The following is a 9,413-nucleotide window of genomic DNA, read 5'->3' as shown; positions in this document are numbered from 1 at the left end:
TTAAGGAATTGTCCGTTTTATGAAATTGTCAGGTTTGTGTTTTTGTTTTTTGTGTGTGTGAAAGGTATGTAAATATTGTTTGAAGCTTTTTTAGGATGATGTGTAAAATAATGTGAAATGAAATCTTTTGTCAGAATTTTGTACTTTTGATAATAAAAGATTAAAAAAAAAATAAAAAAATACTGTCATGAGGAGACGTAAAAAGCTTACAGCACCTGGTATTCCCAGGCGGTCTCCCATCCAAGTACTAACCAGGCCCGACCCTGCTTAGCTTCCGAGATCAGACGAGATCGGGCGTATTCAGGCTGGTATGGCCGTAAGCGACAGCAGTACTCGCTCACGGGCCTTTTCTACGTGTCCGTCTTCACCATCCCCTGAGTCCTGATGTCCATGTGAACGTGACAAGAAGCTCTCAACACACTTTGTCCACCATGGCAGTAAAGAGCCGCCGTTACACAACAAGGTATTGATTGTAGCATCACCTTCAGCCCAACATGAAAACGTTTGTGACACAGAAACACGTCAGCGACGATAAATCACCTCACATCACACCATGTACAACAGTGTCGCAGAGACAGGCTCCTGCAAAGGACATTTTCACTCAATTTTAGTGTTTGTTTAAGAAGCTCTACAAGGGGAAAAAAAGAAAAGAAAAAGACGTAACTTAAAAATAAAAGATATACCGCCACGTCTTGTCACAGCATCTATAAAACTCCTCCTAAAAGTCCTCTGCTTACGGCCATACCAGCCTGAATACGCCCGATCTCGTCTGATCTCGGAAGCTAAGCAGGGTCGGGCCTGGTTAGTACTTGGATGGGAGACCGCCTGGGAATACCAGGTGCTGTAAGCTTTTTACATCTCCTCACAACCTGCACAGGACGCTGTTGCTCATTCTCTGGAGACAGCTGGCAACTAAAACCTCTCTGGGTTATTAAAAGCCAACAAGTGAACTGATTCTGCCTCCACGTCTGCAGGAGACCTTCTCTGTTTCTTGGTTCCTCCTCCGACCACCAGGTGGCGCCTCCTGCTTTGGATTGAGGCTGTATGTGAGAAAGTTGAGGTGGATCAGCTGCAGCTGATGCTGCTTTGTTGTTGCTTCTGTTGTGGCTGTACAGTGGCTCCAGATACAGGATGCAGGACACTGAATCCAGGTGAGCTCAATCAATTCACTTTGATTTGTTGAGCAACATTTGTCATCTCACAGCGCAGAACATAGTAAGGTACAGACCTGATGAATTCCAAACAGAGGACAGAAAAGCCAACAATCCAGAGTTGCCTTTGGACTCCCAATGAGCTCCAGTCAATCAGTGAATGAACCAACTGGCAGATAGTTTGAAAGCATCAAATGTGACAATAATCACAGAGACACAACAGCTGAGTCATTTCTGGTGCTTTATTCAACCAAATACAAACTAAAGTAGGTTTATTCTGTGTTGTCTCTGCACTCCTTCATGTTGGAGTTGACATCAAATAATGATTCCAGACTGTAAAAGCTTCAAGTTTTAATCTGAGGCTTCAACAGATGCTGCTGCTGGTTTTAAATTCAATTAGTTCAAGATTCTCTCTGAGTGACTTTTTCTTGTGATGTTTGCTGCTGCGTCATTTTAAAAGCAGATGATCCATGTAGACGACATATTTAGTCCCAGTATCATCAGGACCTTTACAATACTGGAGCCAAAGTGTCCCGTTTTACAAATGAAGAGCAAACGATGATATTAGAGAAACACAAAGATTATAAACTCCAAACACAGACTGACAGTAACACAGCTGCAGCAGCTGAAGGAGGGAAAGCTGCAAAAACTGCAGACTGTGTGAAAGTTAACAGGATTAACAATATTACTACCAAATTATCAGCTCACAAGTAGATCAGACTCTAATTCCAACTGGATGTTGTGTTTAATGAACATGTTCTCAGCTGTATTCTTCTGGCTGCAAGACATCAAACTATGATTCAAAGTGATAAGTAAGCTGACTCTCATGTGGTATGGAACACTACAGGTCAGTGGATACAACTTCAAATATTTCTCACAGGAACAATCTAGAATCATAAATCATATTGTAATACAAAGGAGGTAGAACAATGAAATGACTTTGCTTGCAGCTCTAAAAACTCTGATCTTTCGCTTCCTCTATCGGTGCTCTGAGCTCCACTGGATCTTCTAATGCTGATGACAGTTTTCAAGAGAACTGATTGGTCAGTAGGAGGAGCTTTTATACACATGGAGTTAGAGCAACACTCAACAGTTTTCTACTGATTTAAGAACAGGACAAACTAAACAAGCTGTTGTATAGATTTGTCCACAATCTCCTCTCAAGTGTCCATTTTAGGGAGTTTGCAGTCAACAAAGGCAAACTGAGAATCACTCCCACTGGGAAGATCAGTGAAGGAAGGTCCACCCGGCTGGTCCAGAAGCTCCTGTCCAGCAGAGCAGCATCAGGATGGAGACGTAACCAGGTGAGTTAACTAGAGAACTGACACATTCACACTGACAACTTCCCTCCAGATCACACTTTATGTCTTCAACTTGGACTGGAGATCATTTGTTTGGAACTAAACTCTGCGGGGTTCTTCTGTAGTTGATCCTTTTAATGGAATCAGAGCTCAGCCTCCTGACGTCCACATCAGTCTCCTTCAGTATCCCAGCATCACCAACTCCCAGAACAATACAAGAATAATTCTCTTCATTTATGGGGCAGTTTTCAAAATACAAGTGACAAAGTTCTTCACAAGATCAGCAAAAGGAAACAGAACAATCACAAAATCATTAGAATTAGAAAAAAGATAAAAACTATTTGGTTCAATATGGTTCATTTATGTTGGTTCTTTTAAAAAGGAAGAATAAATTGATTTAGATGAAATATCACGATGTTCAGTTTAGATTTGGATAATTCTCCTGATCGAACTGAACATCACAGATGACAAGTTCAAGTCCCATAAGAAGGCTGAAAATCCAACAATTCCTTCTGTTTTTACAGGTTGTGACTTTGGTAAATGGTGTCATTTTTTAAAGACAACAGCTGGTGGGTTTTGGATTTCAAAGATTGAACCTAAGTGCTTTTCTTAAACAAACTACTGAGCTGCTGCACAGTGAAATCTTTGAGTGGAGCTCAGGATGAAGTTTTCACTTCTCATGCTTAAATGCAGAAATATTTGCAGTGGTGGTTTTACTGCAAGCATCTACTGATGTCACCAGTAAAGTGAATAAAAACAGTCAGTCTGTGAAAACAGGATTTATTTCACTTTACACCTCTAAGTGTCTGCAGTTGCTTTAGCTGAATCCATGCAAAGATGTTTTTATTTTTCTACATGGCAGGAATGTCAGTGAAATATAAATAATAATAAACAACTGATCTGCCTCGTCACAGATCCCATTTTAACCCATGAATAGCAAATAATATTAATATTTTATAAACAAAATATAAAGCGACGAAATAAACAACTAGTATGCAAAAAACAACCAGTGCATAAAAATACAACTTTTTGAAAAAATAAACAACTAGTGTGACAAAATAAACAGCCAGTGTGATAAAATAAACAGCCAGTGTGATGAAATAAACAGCCAGTGCGACGAAATAAACAGCCAGTGTGATAAAATAAACAGCCAGCGCGACAAAATAAACAACCAGTGCGACGAAATAAACAGCCAGTGCGACAAAATAAACAACCAGTGCGACGAAATAAACAGCCAGTGCGACGAAATAAACAACCAGTGCGATAAAATAAACAGCCAGTGTAACAAAATAAACAACCAGTACGATAACATAAACAGCTAGTGCAACGAAATAAACGACCAGTGCGACAAAATAAACAGCCAGTACAATAAAGTAAACAGCCAGTGCGACGAAGTAAACAACCAGTGCGATAAAATAAACAGCCAGTGCAATGAAATAAACAACCAGTGCGATAAAATAAACAGCTAGCGTGATAAAATAAATAACCAGTGCTACTGGGTTAAAGCGCAAATAAAAACATGAAAAATACTTTGTAAAAGCGAGAGGTCGGTAGCAGCTTTAATTTTTTCTTACAACTTTTCAGTGACCCTCCCAAAATATCTGTTGTGCCCCCCCCCAACTAAAATTAATCTGGATCCACCCTGTCTATAGCATCAGATTATTTGTTTCTAAAAAATATTTCTCCACCGATATGCACAGTATTAAAAATATACGGAGCCAAAACTTACGTTAAACAACCAGTAAATGAACTTTATCCTATAAGATCAGCCTCTGATTGAAAGCTAGTAGAGTCTATATCTAGGAGTTCAGCGAGAGGCTCTCATGTAAGCTTGATTTTTTTTCTTCTTAATTCTTATTTTCATAACCAAGAAAAACCCAGTTCCAGGAAATTACTAGCTTTTGCTTAGTATTTTCTGACATGAAACATCTCAGCTTCAAACAGGAACCAACCCTCTCATGTTTTGTAAAAAGCTGTACACAACCACATTCCAAGTGCTTCTTCATATCTTACCAGCAAACTGTCTGATTTGCGGCGGCCGGCGAACACGGACCCACAACCTCCTTCTCTGAGCTGATGCTGCTGCTCGTATTTGCTGTCGAATTGGGCTGAACAGACACAGATTTAGTTTTTCTACAACTGTGAGGGATATAAATGACACAAATCTTCATTTTTCCACCACATCTCTTCCTGCTGACCTCTTTGTTCCTCTTCTGACAGCTCTACTCTGTCCTCCACCGGTTGAAGACTCCTCTTTTTAGTTGGAGCTTCAGCAGCGTCAGCAGCTTTCCTCTTCTCTCCTCACTGACTGCAGCCCTCTAAAGGGTCGCTGATGGTCTCTGCACAGGACAAAGTTACAGGACAAGGGCTTGATTTGTTTGTGAGATTTGTTTCCACAAGTGTGGAGACACAGGGAGGCACAAAATCACCCATATGGGACAAGAACAATCACATAAAACCATATAAAATGACTGAAGTGGGTAAAATGTCCAACATGGAAAATTAGAATCCATAAACACATGCAAAATGACCAAAATGGAACTAAAAACAACATGGAAAGATAGAAAAGGATCAAACTGAGAAACAACATGGCCAAAATTAAACACAAAATGATCAAAATAGGATATAAAATAAACAAAATATACAACAAAAGTCACAAAGTAGAACAAAAAAGGTAATTAAGAGGTGCGAAATGGCCAAATATGAGCCACAAAATTATTAAAATGGGACAAAAAAATCAAGAGGTAAATTAGCAGAATGAAACATGAATTGGCCAAAATGAAATACAGAGATGTTAAATGAGACAGAAATAGCCAATAAGTGAAACAAAATTAACTAAATAAAACAATAAACAACATAAATAGATGGAAAATAAAATAAACCACAAAATGACTCAAATAAAAACATCCTTAAAGACATACAATACAACACACTGAAGCTTCATCCAATCAGCCTGACACTGTGGGAGCCCAGTGATACTCAACAGCGGGCCACCCACAGGTCCGCAGGACGTCTGGCCACATTTTCTGGCCACTTCACTGAACTCAACTGAGTCAAGAAAGAACGTTTCAAATGTAGCTTTCACACAGGATAACTGCCGTGAGCAACGCTGTCCTCAAGGAACAACCACTGCTAGGGTACGGACAAGGAATTTGCAAGAATGATGCTTGCTTTGTTGTGCGCAACGTGACACCAGGCTGCCTTGTCCTGTACTGTGCTGCATTTGAGGAGCCATTTTTCACTTTCACCGGTCTCACCATTGTGTTTCCAGAATTGTGTGGCTGTGTGTGTTCTCAGTGCTGATGGTGGAACGGCCACGAGCCACCAACCAGCTACTTTTGCACTTCCACCCATTGTGAGACCATAGTATGACTGAAAGCTCACCGTTCGACCCTTCTGTTCTTTCTCCAACTCGCTGAAACCCGTGCAGAAAGATCTGACTTGGATAGTGTGACTGAAGACCTTTGCCGTCCACTGCCAAGAGGAAAACCACTCTCTCTTCAAACTGAGTTGCGTAAGCATGACGACGCCACAGAAGCAGCTGGTGCTGCTGGCTTTGTTTGACAGCTTTGGTGGTCACTGCCCAATCTGCCAGAGCGTTGTTATTAGCTTGTTTTATTTCCATTCTACAAGGCCAGAGAAGGATGCACCGTTCCTGGCAGCACTGCAGTACCAGGTCGATGCGTGGAGTGAAAGGAGCAAACCCCTCTTTCAGCTCCCAGTGCTAAAAATCCATTTAATATATAGTCCTCACATTGGAGGACGTATCAGATATTAAACTGATAAGAACAGATACTACACTTGATCTTAGCCAAAAGGCCGAGAAGCGATGACCCCTGACCTTTTGCTGCCCGGGCCCAACCCCCTGGTGAAGTCCTCACTGACTCCGCCCACAAGCTCCACTGAGCACCACCCAAACCCCCGTCAAGTACAGATCCTCTGCTTTCAACCAATAGATACGGCTCTGCCAGACGGCAAAGCCTGACAAAAATAGGCTAAACTCGTTGGAGTCACTGTCCACGGAAGTCTGAACAGACTGAAGATGGAAGTTACTTCAATTTGAATTTAGTTTTAAATCAACTCCAGCAAAAAATCCAATTTTAAATTATTCACAATATTAAGTTGGTGAAACGTTATTATGTCAAAACAATATAAACATAAATAAATGTTTGCAACTTAAAAGGTTTAGCTAAATCAGTACCTTGGGCTTGTAATCTTGCAACCATGCATTTAACTAATTTAATTAACTTGTAAAAGTGTATTTTATATAACAGGGTTACACCTTTTAAATGCATTAGCATGTAGATAACTTTAATTTTGCAGCTGGTAAAACCGAGGCTGGCTTCAATTTATATTTATTTTACATCTTGTGAATTTCCACTAGGGGAAAAAAAAGCATCTAATCATACACCAGAGCTTATTTTTTGGTCATATTTTGAATTATTAATCTGAATCTGTAAAGTAGCTCTTTAATACATTATATAATAAATGTGCAATGTCCTCTAAAATGTGCAGTTCAACTTGGTTTTGTGTAAACAACTTATTAACCAGGATGTAACTCTAAATGTAATCTGGAAATAATCTATCATGATGTGTTATTTATTATAATGAAGTTTTATTTTTGAGGAGGTCTTGATCCAACCCAAGCTCTCTATGAAGACGAGAAAAAACTCCCCATGGAAGATGGGAAGAAACCTCGGGAAAGGCAATTCAAAGAGAGATCCCCTTTCCACGGACGGCTGGATGGAGGCTGCAGGAGAGAAGGAAGAAAAACAACATGAGTTCTTGTGGTTTGACAGAAAACAGCATCAGAGCAGCATTAAGTGGAAAATGATGACAGTTGCTCTGACAGACTTTCAAGAAGTCCACAAGAGTTTGGGAAGATGATGGTACGACACATACGTTCAACGTCGGCGCGTATGTTAGGTTTGGAATGTTTCGTCAACTTCTCAAGTCTACCAGAGTCTGTGCAGACTTCAGAAGATGGAAATACATCTTGTATTTTTTTGAGAAAGCAAGTATGAGTCAGTGTGAAGTAAATTTAAATGAAGGGAAATTTTAGCACGTTAAAAAATGCCGAAAGTTACGTTACATGGATTTCCTCGTACTCAGTGATGCAGACAACTGAAGTCGTACCGTCCTCTTCCAAAGATTTTAAGAGTTTGTACAGACTTTGGGAGAGGACGATAGGATGTACACTTCCTGTGTCTACGAGTACAAATGAGTCCATGTAATGTAACGTTCGGCATTTTCCAAAGTCTACCAGAGTTTGTGCAGACTTGGTAAGATGACAGTACGACGGATACCTTCAACATCGGTGAGTACTTAAGAATTCATAAATTTCATCACCTGCCAAAGTGTACAAGACTTTGAACAGACTTGGGAAGAAGACTTGTTCTTTCTGTATCGGCGAATACATGAGGGTCCAACTGAAACTTCGTGATCTCCTCAAGTCTGTGAGAGTTAATGCAGCCTTGGAGAGATGCGAGTCCCTAAATGTAGTCATTTTGAAGTCACCAGACTCTGTGCAGACTTGGGTCGATGACAGGTCGACGTGTATTTTAAAACTTTACTTTATACAAGTGAGTCTGCTTAACGTAAGTTCCTTCATTTTCCAAAGCCTGCATGAGTGGCTCAGACTTAGGAAGATGATGGTACCATGTATACTTCTAACATTCGTGAGGACGTGAGGTTTTGTAAACTTGTGATAAACAGTTCAGAATGTTCTACTGTGAGGTAAACTAAAACCTCAGAAACAGGATTCTCCCAACAGCCTACCTTGGCCTCCGCCTCCTCCAGCAAACCTCCGCTGCCCTCCGGAGGGAACCGGTCTCTCCAGAACCAGGATCAGCCTGAATCCACTTCCTGCCACTTCTATAAAGGCGCTTCCCATTCTGAAACATGAAACATAGTGGAGGGTGAAGTTCTGAAGCTCCACAGGAGAACGTTCCCACCACTCTGGCTAACATTAGCTGCAGGTTCTAATCATGTTTTAGTCTGATGTTTAAACTACGTTTTACAAATATTTTCATTTGAAGTAATGTTCCTGTAAAGTTAATATGATTCTTTTAGCATCAACATTCAGAAGATGTAGTCAGGAACACAGATTATGTTCTATGATTACAAAGTAGGAACGTTCTCAAAACAACATTTAAAGAGTGTTTTCCAATTGTGAGTGAGGCCTCTGGTGATTTTTATAAAATGTTCATCCAATATGATATATTAACAAAAGTGGAACGTTCTGGCCACAATGTGTTTAAGTCATGGAGATGTTGTTGAGGAAAAACATTGAGTTAATTTTTATTGTATTATCAATTTTAATGTATTTATTTTTATTGTATTGTTAATTTTCATTATTTCATTTTTTATTGATTTTGTTTATTTTTATTGTACTGATAATTTTATTTATTTCATGAATTTTTATTGTCAGTTTTTATTTATTTTAATGATTTTTATTGTATTGTAAAATTTTATTGACTTTATTCATTTTTATTGTATTGGTAATTTTCATTATTTTAGTCATGTTTATTGTATTGTCAATTTGTGTTGATTTTAAAAGCTTTTATTGTATTGATAATTTTTTTTTATTTTAATCATTTCTATTGGATTGTTAATTCTTATTGATTTTATTTATTTCATTTATTTTAGTCGTTTTTATTATATTTTCAATTTTTATTGATTTAAACAATTTTTATTGTAGTGTTAATTTTCATTACTTCAATAATTTTTATTTTTATTGTAATAAGCTTTATTTATTTTTATTGTATTATTAATTTTTTTAATTTAATTTTATTGTATTGGTAATTTTTATTTTATTTATTTTTATTTTATTGTTAATTTTCATTATTAATTTTTATTGTATTGTCAATTTCTATTTATTTTAATAATTTTAATTATATTGTTTATTTTTATTTATTTTATTCATTTTTATTGTTTTGGTATTTTCCATTATTTCATTAAT

At 38.3% G+C, this 9,413-nt stretch overlaps 1 long non-coding RNA gene and 3 other non-coding genes across 4 annotated transcripts; 1 reads left to right on the top strand and 3 right to left on the bottom strand.

Annotated features, from left to right (window-relative positions):
• Window positions 1-203: 203 nt before the first annotated feature.
• Window positions 204-322, bottom strand: LOC111577268 (5S ribosomal RNA). The gene has a single exon (XR_002746913.1). It is a non-coding gene; the product is annotated as a 5S ribosomal RNA (ribosomal RNA).
• A 409-nt stretch (window positions 323-731) lies between these two features.
• Window positions 732-850, top strand: LOC111577273 (5S ribosomal RNA). Its single transcript, XR_002746914.1, has one exon. It is a non-coding gene; the product is annotated as a 5S ribosomal RNA (ribosomal RNA).
• A 529-nt stretch (window positions 851-1,379) lies between these two features.
• Window positions 1,380-8,989, bottom strand: LOC118471215 (uncharacterized). Its single transcript, XR_008600806.1, has 4 exons — window positions 8,231-8,989; window positions 4,651-7,202; window positions 4,466-4,560; window positions 1,380-2,653 (listed from the first exon to the last, which is right to left on the bottom strand). It is a non-coding gene; the product is annotated as an uncharacterized LOC118471215 (long non-coding RNA).
• LOC111585615 (U2 spliceosomal RNA) lies at window positions 6,092-6,283 on the bottom strand. Its single transcript, XR_008600887.1, has one exon. It is a non-coding gene; the product is annotated as a U2 spliceosomal RNA (small nuclear RNA).
• Window positions 8,990-9,413: the final 424 nt, after the last annotated feature.

Source organism: Amphiprion ocellaris, chromosome 24 (assembly GCF_022539595.1).
Source record: "Amphiprion ocellaris isolate individual 3 ecotype Okinawa chromosome 24, ASM2253959v1, whole genome shotgun sequence".
Classification (NCBI taxonomy): domain Eukaryota; kingdom Metazoa; phylum Chordata; class Actinopteri; family Pomacentridae; genus Amphiprion; species Amphiprion ocellaris.
Note: the sequence above shows the minus strand (reverse complement) of the source record. Positions and strands in the feature narration are given on the sequence as shown.